Source organism: Plecotus auritus, assembly GCF_963455305.1.
Source record: "Plecotus auritus genome assembly, chromosome: 7".
Classification (NCBI taxonomy): domain Eukaryota; kingdom Metazoa; phylum Chordata; class Mammalia; order Chiroptera; family Vespertilionidae; genus Plecotus; species Plecotus auritus.
In genome coordinates this window covers 32,386,541-32,399,496 of record NC_137774.1, presented here as the reverse complement: position 1 = coordinate 32,399,496, position 12,956 = coordinate 32,386,541, and positions in this window count along the sequence as shown.

Here is a 12,956-nt window from a genome sequence, read left to right as displayed (position 1 = left end):
GCAGCTCCCACATCATCGCCAACACCCTTCCCTGGACACCTTCCAGACCACCGATGGCCCTGGTGGGCCCAGATGTGGACCTGGGGTCAACTGGGTCTCCCATCCCCTTGCAGCACAAAATGAAATCCCCTTTAAAATATTGCTTTAATACAGTTCATCTGCCATTATAAGAGTGACACATTCTCGCTATAGGAAATATTAAAAATGCAGTGAGCAGAGCCAACGTGCTTCCCCAGAGCGAGGGAAACCACCTATTGTTTCACCTCTAGCCTTCTTTGCTGTGCTTAATTGTTCCCTGGCTTCATCTACAAACTTGTGTCCTGCATTCTCTCTTACCGTGAGAGCATGCGCAGTTTGCTGTGTTATTAGAAAGTCTTTTAAAGTGTCATGTGTAATAGTCTCACAACAGTCGGTGAAATGGACAGAGCTACTTTACTGATTCTCTCGTTTTGGACACGGCTATCCATCCACGCCTCCAGGTCTTCCTTACTACAGAACTTCAGTTTTGTTCAAGGTCTCCACAAGATGTCACCTACATACTAGGGGACAGGGCCTTTGGTTCTAAACCTGCAATCACGTCATGCACCGACCCCCGTATTTGCACCAGCAGACGAACCTCACATCAGGCCCGAGCAGAGGGTGCCACGAATGCACAGACCAGCGTCTAGCCCCGTGCCCTTTCCAGTACCTTGTTTGGTTTTGTGACCTCATCATGCCACATCTGGAGGTTCTTTTAAAGAGCAAGCTCTCTAGTTTCAAATCATAAAACTCAGTCCAGAGAGGGCAAGTGAGTTGCCCAAAGTCACACAGGGGCAACGCTGGACTAGGAACTAAGGCAGGGGTGGGCAAACTTTTTGACTCGAGGGCCACAATGGGTTCTTAAACTGGACCGGAGGGCCGGAAAAAAAGCATGGATGGAGTGTTTGTGTGAACTAATATAAATTCAAAGTAAAGGAGCGGAGGGGAGAGCAAGAGAACCCTCCGCTCTTTCGGCTCCACGGGCCGGATAGAACAGCCGAACGGGCCGGATCCAGCCCACGGGCCGTAGTTTGCCCACGGCTGAACTAAGGGCTCCTGTTCTCTCCATAGCCACCCCACACTACCCAGGCGTGCAGTTCCCAGACAGCTAGGAAAGGCTCAAGTTAGGGCTAGGTTTGTGATTCTTGGACACTAAGAAGAATAAATCAAGAAGGCCTAAAGCAGCTGGCCTCTTACTAAGAGTTCAAATGTAACCAAAATGACAAAGTGGAAATCAATAATGGCATATAGGCCACAGATGAGGTGATGTGGAACACACGGGGCATTTTCACTTCCCTTGCTCACCACCCTTTATCTCCAGCTTCCTCTCTCCCTCTCCCACAGTCTCCGCCACCACCAAGAACTCCCCTGGGACCATCACACTTGCAGCTCTTAACTTGGGATATTGATGTCCCAAACCCCGGAGAAGGGAATGACAGGGCAGGACCATGCTCTCCAATAAGGTAAGATCCAGAGGGCAGGACCAGAGGACTTCTCATGACTACTGGAACAGATTCCTTTGTGGAAAACACAAGTATGTGAATGAATGTAGCAGCTAGAAATCACCTTTGCCCATAGTGAACTTCCAGAGACTTAAGTCACTTCATGCCTCTGGTCTCAGGATCCTCATCTGTAAAATTTATTTTTTTCAATTCATTCCACAAACATGTCTTTATTTTTTTTACTAGAGGCTCGGTGCATGAAATTCGTGCACGGAGTGAGGGGGTCCCCTCAGCCCAGCCTGCACCCTCTCCAATCCGGGACCCCTTGGGGGATGATGTCTGACTGCTGGTTTAGGCCCGATCCTGGGGATTGGGCCTAAACCGGCAGTCAGACATCCCTCTCACAATCCGGGACTGCTGGCTCCTAACACCTGCCTGCCTGCCTGATTGCCCCTAACTGTCCCCCCCCATCCCAGCCTGGTCACCCCTAACCATCTCTGCCTGCCAGCCTGGTCACCCCCAATTACCCCCCCCCCACCGGCCTCATCACCCCCAACTGCTTTCCCCCCACCAGCCTGGTTGCCCCCAACCACCCCCCCACCAGCCTGGTCACCCCTAACTGCCTCCCCCCTGCTGGCCTGGTCGTCCCTCACTGTCCCCCCTCCCCGCCCCTGCCAGCCTGGTCGCCCCACACAGCCTGCTGTTCAATCATTTGGTCGTCCCTCACTAACCCCCCTGCCTGCCTTGTCACCCCATACAGCCTGCTGTTCTGTCATTACTGTCACTGTGACGGCATCCTGGACAATTTTCATATTCCTCTATTATTAGTATAGATTTGATTTTCAGAGAGAAGGAGGGAGGGAGAGAAGGGAGAAAGAGAGGGAGAAGGATCAATTTGTTGTTCCACTTATTTATGCATTCATTGTTTGCTTCTTGTATGTGCCCTGACCGGAGACCACACTGCAACCTTGGTGTATCGGAATGACGCTCCAACTAACTGAGCAACCTGGCCATGGTCCTGGAATGTAGCTCTGTGGATAATTTACTTATTGCTTCTTTGTACAAGTTTTGAATAGAATGGTGTTGTTATAAGTTGCAATATTATTTTCAGACTAATTATTCAAAGGGTAAATAAAAAGAAATTGATTATTTTAAATACAGATGTGATGACTTTTTAACATTAACTGTCAAACACGCCTCTATCTTACTTTTTAACAGACTAGCTCCTGGCATCATACATTTCTCCTTCAATAACAATATGCTTCCAATGTGAATATCATAAAACCTGTTATAGTACAACCTCTGACCCAGAGTGATCTGACACAGTGGGCAGCAGTATTATTCCTGGAAGCCACTCCCAAACCAGGATGACTAGGCATACCTTACCTATATGTGGAAATGACCACAAACAAAATAAATCTACTAGAGGCCCGGTGCGCAAAATTCGTGCACGGAGGGGGGGGTGGTGTCTCTAAACCCAGCCTGCACCCTTTCCAATCTGGGACCCCTCGAGGGATGTCCAACTGCCATATCACAATCCAGGACTGCTGGCTCCCAACCTCTCATCTGCCTGCCTGCCTCATTGCCCCTAACAGCTTCTGCCTGCCAGCCTGATCACCCCCTAACCACTCCCCTGCCAGCCTGATTGACACCTCACTGCTCCCCTGCTGACCTGGTCACTCCCAACTGCCCTCCCCTGCAAGCTTGGTTGTCCCTAACTATCTTCCCCTGCAGGCCTGGTCGCCCCAAACTGTCCTCCCCTACAGGCCTGGTCGCCCCCAACTGTCCTCACCTGCTGGCCCGGTCACCCCCAACTGCCCTCCCCTGCAGGCCTGGTCACCCCCAAGTGCCCTCCCCTGCAGGCCTGGTCACCCCCAACTGTCCTCCCCTGCAGGCCTGGTTGCCCCTAACTGCCCTCCCCTGCCGGCCATCTTGTGGCGACCATCTTGTGTCCACATGGGGGCGGCCATCTTGTGTATTTGAGTGATGATCAATTTGCATATTACTCTTTTATTAGCTAGGATGCCATCAGGCTGCATGGCCTGTTGTCTACATAGGACCACCCATCACTTCTTTGAGTCAGAGAATTACTTTTCTCAGTATGGCTCCAGGTTAGGGTTTGTCAATGAGAGAAAGCTGAACAAGATTGGAAGGTAGACAGCAAAGAGGGTAAAATAATAGCCTTTGTTGTTGATGATGTTGGTGTTGTTAATCCTCACCTGAGGAATATTTTCTCCATTGCTTCTTATAGAGAGTGGAAGCAAGGGAGGGAGGGTGGGGAGAGAGAGAGGGAAACATCAATGTGAGAAAGAAACATCAATTGGTTGCCTCCCGCATGTACTCCCTGACCAGGGCCAGGATACAGCCTGCAATCTAAGTACCTGCCCTTGATGGGAATCAAACCCACAACCCCTCAGTGTGTGGGCCAACACTCTAAGCACTGAGCACACACCAGCCACAGCACCTTCCCCCTCCAAAAGGTTGCAGTGGTCAAATATGGCTTCAAAACTTCTCCACGAGCCAGCACTTTGAGGTGCAGTAGTTCACAGCCTTTCCACAGACTCTTACTTCACAGTCATAGAGGTAAGACATGGTGGTTTCTCAGGCTGCCCCACACTCAGTGGCATCGCCCAGCCTCCCGGCCTCCCCTCCCCCACTCCAGGCTTCATAGAGAGAGACTAAGAGTCTGGCTGGATGGAAGGGACTTTGAAAGAATAACACTGGAAAGTTGGTGGCAAAGATATAAGAGGTGTGAGGATTGAGCTCTCCAAATGGGCATATCTGTGTGGGGTTACACAGCAGAAGAGGGCTCCAAAAATCAGAGAAGATAACGCATTTTGTGGATGTCAGTTAGCCTTTCCCCTAGCCACCCCTGTCCTTGCTCACGGTGCTCATTGACGAAATGGCCATGGTGGGAGGAATGGAGATCAAGGGCTCGGCAATAGGGGCCCCCACTCACCAAGGCTGATCTGCCTGGAGTCCTTGCCGTGTCCAACCTGTGGACCTCAAAGACCAACACTGAGCCCTGAATGCGGCACCATTTTCCACAGGGACCAGCCCAGCTATTCGATGGGACATTGATGACATGGAACAAATTCCATCAGAGAGAAACTGACAAGCTGATTCTAATAATCTGTATCGAAGACTGCAGATTGACCATCACTCCAACACACAAGATGGCTGCCCCCATGTGGTCAAAGATCCTGCCCCCATGTGGTGTATCCATAAAAACGTAAATTAGAAGAAGAAAATGAAAATTGATGGAGTAAGCACCAAATTCAAAATGCTATATAAAGTACAGAGTAATCCAAAGAAAATAGAAGGAAATCAAAGAAAGAACCAGGTATTAACAAAATGAAAAACCAAGAAACAATGAAAGAGGTCATCAGGTTTGGTTCTTTGAAAATACCAATAAAATAGACAAAAATCTTACCTGATTGATCAAAATTATGAAAATAAATAATATTAGGAACAAAAGAGGGACATAACTAGATACAGTAGAAAGTTTAAAAGTAAGAGAATACCATGAATGAAATTATGCCAATAAGTTGAAAAAAATTAGATGAAATAGAAATTACCCCAGAAAAAAAAGCTTACCAAAATTGGTTGAATAAGAAATAGAAAATCTGAATATACAAATAATCCTTAAAGAAACTAAATCTATGTTTTAAAACTCTACCCCCATATACACAAACACAAAATCTGACCCAGGTGATTTTACAAGTCAGTACTACCAGACATTCGAGAAATAGATATTCCAACCTCATCCAAACTACTCCACAGACCAGGTAAAGAAGGAAAATTCCTCAAACTATTTTATGAGGTAAGTATAACCTCAATGCCAAAAGGAAACAAGGAAAATACAGCACAATCTCACTTTTCAACATAAATGCAAAAACCTTAAAATGTTCACAAACCGCATACAGTATTATGTACAATAATAACCACCACGAACATAAACCAACTTGGTTTATTTCAGGGATAAAAGGATGGTTTAACATTAGAAAATATGTTAGTATAATTCACAGGAATAGACCAAAGGAGGCAATTATATGACTATTCAATATACATAGAAAAATCCTTTGAAAGAATTCAGCATCCATTTATTTTTTTAAATGTATTTTTTATTGATTTTAGAGAGAAAGGGAAAGGGAGAGAGGGATAAAAACATAAATGATGAGAGAAAATCATTGATTGGCTGCCTCCTGCACATCCCATACTGGGGATGGAGCCTGAAATCTGGGCATGTGCCCTAATCAGGAATCAAACCGTGACCTCCTGGTTCATAGGTTGACATTCAACCACTGAGCCAAGCCAGCTGGGCCACCATCCATTTATGATACAAATTTGAAAAATTCTTAGCAAACTAGGATTTGAAGGGAACTTTATAACTTCAATAAAGTGTATCTACAAAACCGTAGCATGAACACCATACTTCCTGGGTAATTATTAAAAGCATTCCCTTCAATGGCAGGATCAAGACTAGGCTGTCTATTATCTCGTCTTCTCCTCACCATTATTCCGGAGGCCCTTGCCAGTGCCCAAGACAAGAAAGAAAATTAAAGGGGTAAAGATTTGAAAGAAAGAAGTGAAACCTTCATTCTCTGCAGCTTATAGGATTGTCCACATAGAAAATCCGAGAGGAGCTACTACCAAACCTTGGGAACAAAGAAAAGGGTCCATAAAGATGCTGGATAAGCTACTAGTGAGCAAAAATCAACAGTGCTTCTACAATCAGCAATAAATAATTTAAAATGTAATTTTTAAAATATTCCATTTACAGTAACCCCAACTGTAAGATACTTAAAGCCAATAAAAATATGCGAAGACCTTGACAGAGAAAAGCATATAACTTTATGGAGAAACATTAGGAAAACAAAAAATTGAGAAATAAACTGTGTTCCCAAATGGGAAGACTGAGGGTCAATGAAGATGGTAAGCCTCCCTCCAGACACTCGGTAAATATGCAAAAAACTTCAACTCTGTGTGTGTGCACACGCCCACATACATGCAGCCTGACAAACTGATCCTGAAATTTTTGTGGAAGAGCAACGACCCTAAATAGACAAGCCGGTCTTAAAGAACAAGGTAGTATAACTCACCCTACCGGACAGCCAGACGTTTTACGAATTAGAGAAACTAGCACAGTGTGGGATTGACATGTGGATAGAAAAATAAACTGACAGCACAGAATGGAGCCCCACACAAGTCCAAGCCTGTGTGGGAGCCTCATGTGTGATAGGGGTTACAGTTGGGGGGAAGGGATGATGTCTAGTCAATGGCAGTGTGGGAATACTGATTACCCAAATGGGGAGGAAGGAAGGGGGATGGGAACAGATTCTTATCTCACACGGTAGACAAAAGTCCATTTCAGACGAATTAAAGACCCAAATGTGAAAAGCAAAATTAAAAAACTGCAGAAGGAAACATAGAAGAAACGCTGTATGAGCTCAGAAAAGCATGTATTAGAGCAAGCATGGCAGATGAAGGAAAAGATTGTTAAGTCTGCCAATAGATAATGTCCTTCATGGAGTTAAAAGGTAAAATGGTGCTTCTTATCAAGTTAAACATACACCTTTCCCCACACTCCAGCAATTCCACTCTGAGGTATATGCCCACGAGAAATGAAAACATATGCCCACAAAAACACAGGGACGAGAATATTTACAGCCATTTTATTCATAGTAGCCCAATGGAAATCTACTTGGCAATAAAAAAATAAATACATGCAACAACATAGATGAATCTTAAAAAATTATGCGGAGCAAAAGAAGCCGGACACACTTACTACATGATTTCATTTACATGAAGTCTTAAGTCAAGCTAAATTAATAGATGGTAAGAGAAGTCAAATAATGGTTGCCTGGGAGGGAGCATGAAGGACCTTACTGGAGTGATGGACATATTCTATAACATGATAGACGAGTGGGCTGTGTGCCTATATGCATTTGTCAATATACATCAAACTGCAGCAATTAAGATTTAGTATTTTACTACATTAAAAACACACACACACACACACAAAACTCCCAATTCCTCCTCTCCCTAACCTCCACCCCCTCCAAAAGACAAACTAGATCCTGGGAGAAAATATTTGTCTGCCAGGAGATTCATGTGCAAAATCTATGAAAAACTACCACAGATCAATTCTGGAGAAATTCACCATATAGAATAGGCAAACGATATGAATAAGCAACTCACAGAAAACATGAAAATACGCTCAACGATTTGGATACACTGGGTGTGGGAATGTAGACTGACGACATCTAGGAAGAGTGAAGATGCACATACCTTATAACCCAGCGGTCCCATGCCAGGTGCGCGCCTGGTGGTCTTCAACTGGAGAGCATGTGCCACTCTTGCGTGTGGGCAAAGGGGGGTCCTCGCTGCAGCACTGTTTGTAACGGGGGGAAGAAAGGCAGGTGGGTTAGGAGGGAGGAAAGGCAAACTAAACGTCTATCATAGCTATGAAGAAGAGAATGGACAAAGTCCATGCAATGGAATAAAAATCATCAGTGAAAAGAAATGATCCCAGGGTATACATATCCAAATAAAATATTAAACAAAAAAGCAGGTCACAGAAGAACACAAACTGTAGGTTTCCATTTATATCAAGTTAAAAAAAAAAACAACACAGGGAAAATAAACCACCTGTAGTTTATGGATACAAATATATTTTGTATAAGTATTTTTTAAATCAAGGAAATCATACATGCCATTTGGGATAATGATTACTTCTGAGAAGGAAGGAAGGGGATGGGATGAGGAGAGCTTCAGAGGGACTTTATTTTTATTTTTATTTAATATATTTTTATTGATTTCAGACAGGAAGGGAGAGGGAGAGAGAGATAGAAACATCAATGATGAGAGAGAATCATTGATAGGCTGCCTCTTGCATGCCCCCTATTGGGGATCGAGTCCACAACCCGGGCATGTGCCCTTGACCGGAATCAAACTCAGGACCCTTGAGTCCACAGGCTGACGCTTTAACCACTGAGCCAAGCTGGCTAGGGCCAGAGGGACTGGAAAAGTAAAGGTTACTTTCTTTTTTCCTAAGTTGGGTGGTGGGTACACAGGAGTCCACTGTGTCATTAATCCTTGACATTACACATATTGATAAACATTAGTACCTGCTAAATATTTAAACATTTAATAAAAGCAAGTTTTTATAGACATGCATTAAAACTTAGAGGCCTTCAATCGTTTGTATAATCTTATCTTTTAAAAAGCTTCTGAAGGAAATATGACAGGTTATGAGACTGGACAAAGCTGGATATTGGGTACACCGGTATTCATCAGTCTCTTAAAATACAGCAGGCCCTCAAATAATGTCATTTTGTTCAAGGTCATTCTGCTATAACATTGATGAGGTGCCATAGGAGCTTAACTCTGGTTTATATCAATTAACCTATGGTACAACTGGCTTCCTTATACATCGTTTGCTTAAAGTCACAGAACCCATCAACAACATTAAATGAGGATTTACTGTATTTAATAGTAAATGTTCTCTAAAAGGAAAAATAATGCCCCTATTTAACAATAAGGATATTTCTGTTGTTGCATAGCCTCCAGTCTGGTGGAAGAGACAGGCATTAATCAAATACTTGCTTTTGCCATATGTATAGCTACCAACTAAGTTAAGTGCTCAAAAGGAAAGGAAATCACTCTGTGGGAACATAAAATAAAGGAATTTGGACCCAGACTGGAGTGTCGGGTTGGTAACCAGAGTGACAATTGGGGCAAGACACGCAGACAGATGGGTCAGTGCAGAGGATGAGCCACGGCCACGTGAGCCACAAGGAAGGCACTAACCCAACGGGGAGGGGCAGAAGCCTGCCCGCTGGAGGGGTGCGTCAGCAGAGCTATGTACTAGGATTTAGCCAAAGGAAGAAGTCAGTAAGAGACTTCTGGGCTGTAGGTAGAGAGATATGAGGAAGGGAAGGTAACCTAGGAGCATCTGACTAGTTCAGGATGGCTGAAAAATAGGGTTCAGGGTGGTGGTATGAAGATGTGGCACGAGATAAGACCAAGAGACAGGCAAGGACTGATCATGGGGCCTCGTACGCCATGCAAAGGGGATTTAAGGAGGAGTTTGGCATCATCTGAGGCCTCGCCTGGCAGGTAGAGAACTGAAGGGGGCGAGCCTGAAGGCAGGGCTCCCAGCTGGTGGCTGAGGACGTGATGTGGGGGGACCGCTGGAGGCCTGAAGTAAGACGATGAGAAGGGAATGAAGGCTAGGGCTGTCTGAGTACCGGGAGAGGGTGGCGTATCGGAAGCCAGGGAGGTGGAGCTTAAGGATGTCATAAGCTACACAGACCAGTGGGACTTAGGGATTGCCCTGGACATGTCAACTCGGAGAAGAGAGCAGTTACTGTGGAATGAGGTTGGGGTGGGGAAGGGGGGCAGCATCAGCCTGCAGTGACCTAGAGGAAACATGGTAACAGGTAAAGACAATGAGTGGAGAGAAGGGCTAGCCCGAGGTGATGCTGGGGGGCAGAGGGGACTCAGTGCCCATGGAGGCCGAATTCCAGACTGACCCACAATCATCAATGAACCATGATGGGGTCAGGGAGGATTTGAGAACAGGGAGCATGGGACAGAGTGGCCCTTCTATCTCTAAGAAGAAAGAGCTGGAGGCAGGGAGGGCAGGGGATGTGAAAAGCTTATAGGGAGGGACATGGACAGGAAGCCAAGGGGCCCCACTGGGGGTCTCTATCATATTTTCTTTTTTTAAACAATTCCAATTATATGTATATTGATTTCAGAGAGGAAGGGGGAAAAAGGTAGAGACATCAATGATGAGAGAGAATCATTGATCAGCTGCCCCCTGCACGCCCCACACTGGGGATTGAGCCCACAACCCAGCCAAGACCTCCTGGTCCATAGGTGGACACTCAACCACTGAGCCACACTGGCCGGGCTCTATTATATTTGCTTTATGATGTAAGCAACCAGAGCGTCTGCTGACAAACTGTGGGTACCCGTGAAGGCTGGGGTCCCAGGAGAGACAGCTGGAGAAGGCAGCCACATGCTGAGGGTCGGGGCTCAGGGCTGTCTTCCAGATTCATCCATTCCCTGCCCGACTTGAGCTCATTCCCAAGCAAACAATATGAAAACAAAGGGAAATCATCCAGCAGAGGCCTCCCCATCTGCAGAGCAAGGAAGTCTCGGTCTCAAGGTTAATGGCGAAGAGGAACTCGCCCGGCTGTGCAGGTCATGGGGTCAGCAGGATTCTTCGTAAACAAGAGGGGACGGTGGCACCGGAGCAGGGGATCGCTAAGTGATCTGGCCACAGGGTCAAGAGGAGGCCAAGGGTGGACAGTCCCTGGGAAATGACATGGGGATCATTTACCAGTGCAAATTGTTCTGCATTCCAGGGGAGCTGGCGCCTAAGCCAAACTCTTCCTGCAGAAGGTTAGGTGGTGGGTGAGTCATTGTTATAAATAGACCAGCGATCAGAATGTCATCAGAAAGGACACAGTCCCATAGGCATAACCTTGGAGGGGGTGGGAGGCACTGCGTGAATTGAGAGTTCGGATCTGCGAGCAGCGCAGAGGGAGAACGCGGGATGGGGGGGGGGGGCTGCCGTGGAAGAGGAAGCAGGCACTGGAGGAGGGGGCCCAGCTGAGCAGGAGGAAGATGATGCGGGGGACTAGCCAGGGACACGCCTTCTGCATGGCTGAGCAGAGCCCAGATCACAGCCCGCCAGCCTCTCGATCAACTGAGCTATCTCACCTTCTAGAAATTCTTCCAAAGAATTCAAACTTCTTTAGGATCCCAACATACCCCTTCAACCAAGGCACAAGAGAACAAATTTCCTCAACTGGCATCAGCTCATTCATTCACTCGCTGTTGACGTGCCAGGCCCTGGGGACACAGAGGGTCCCTGCCCTCAAGGTCACAGTGACTGACACACATGCTCAGAGCTGCTAGGAGACCTCTTAGGGGAGAGCATCATTGCATCAAGCCCTGTGCTCTCGGGGAATCCGAGTCCATCCCTGGGGGAAACGGGGGTGCCCAGAAGCCTTTCTGGACCCCACTGGCCAGGCTGGGTGCCCTCCTCTTTGCTCCCACAGGTCCCTGTATGTCATCTTATCAGGCCATGTCCCAGAACTGAGCTAAAGGCCCAAAGCTAAGAACAACAGGGGCTAAGAACCTGCTCCTGCCACACCCAGAAGAGGCAGCCAGGCCTGCCCAGCCGCCATACCACCCCAAAAGGGACCCGGGAGCTATGGAATCTGCCCAAATTGTGTCAAGGGACAGGAAAGGGGGGTTGGACCTAGCGTAATGGAGAGCAATGTGAGAAAATAAAAACATTTCCTGCAAATTGACATCCCCCAAGAAAACACAAGTCATGGGTTTACCACGTCTGTTTCCACAATGGGCTTCCTAGTGGGGAAGGGACGCCATCTCCTCTTTCTCTGGCACCTGCATGGTCGCAGGCACAGTGATGCTTGGAGGACGGAACCGAACCCCCAGGCCCTCTGTTCTCACTACAGGGTCACTGGGCTCCTCATGCTGCATTTCTTGTCTGTTGGACAAGCCAGTTCCTCAGAACCAGACGGGGGTCATCTCACACCTGGCGCCCACACCTGAGCCCCCCACTGCCCACCCCCACCCCTGGGCCCCTGCTGTGGGCCTGTCCTGAGCTTCCCCCGGGCTCGCCACTCTCTTTTCTGGTGGGAGGTCCTGGGCCTGCAGAGCCTGGCCCAGATTGTGGAGCGGACATTCCAGATCTCCTCTGGGAAAGGGAGGGAGGGAAGCCCCCCTAAGGCCCACCAGCCGGAGGTCAACAGGAAGTGGCCAAGAGGCTCTGGATGAGCCAGCTGCATGTGATAAGCCCAAGCGTGTCTATTTTGGCAGGAGGAGGAGGAGCGGGTGGCAGTCGCTGTGAGCGGACAGCCCTGGCCCTGGCAGGGTGATAAAGAGGTCGGACTTGGACAGACAAGCTGTTGGCTGACCCACTGACACCCAGGGCTTTCCCGGGGCTTCCTTCTGACACTGCCCCACGGGGGGTGGGGCAGGGCAGGGAGGTCCTGAGGCACCAGGCCCTCAGTCACCACAGTGTGTAGGGGCTGGAAACCCAGCACTTGCTCATGGCTCAGGACACTGAGGGGAGGCCTCAGGATACCTGCTGCAGCCCTAGAAAGGCCCCCAAAGTCACCCAACCTCATGGTCATCCTGGTGCCCCAGGAAGCCCCAGGACACAGCAGGAGGGCAGCACAGCCAGGCCGTGGGCCCCTCCTCCCTGGTGGGAGCTTAGCTTTGATCTGTTTTCCATATGAGTAGGAAATCCATGTTCCCCCGGCAGGGTCTCCTTCCATAGCTGGGGAAACCGGGACCAGAGAGGGGGATGGATGGGTCCAATGCGACACAGGGAGTCAGTGCCAGGCTCAGGAGCTGGGCCTAAAGATGGCAGGTGTGGGGGTTCAGAGCAAGTCACCCCAAGATGTGGCTCTGTGGTCTGCAGGTTGTTTTGAGCTAAAGGCAACTTTA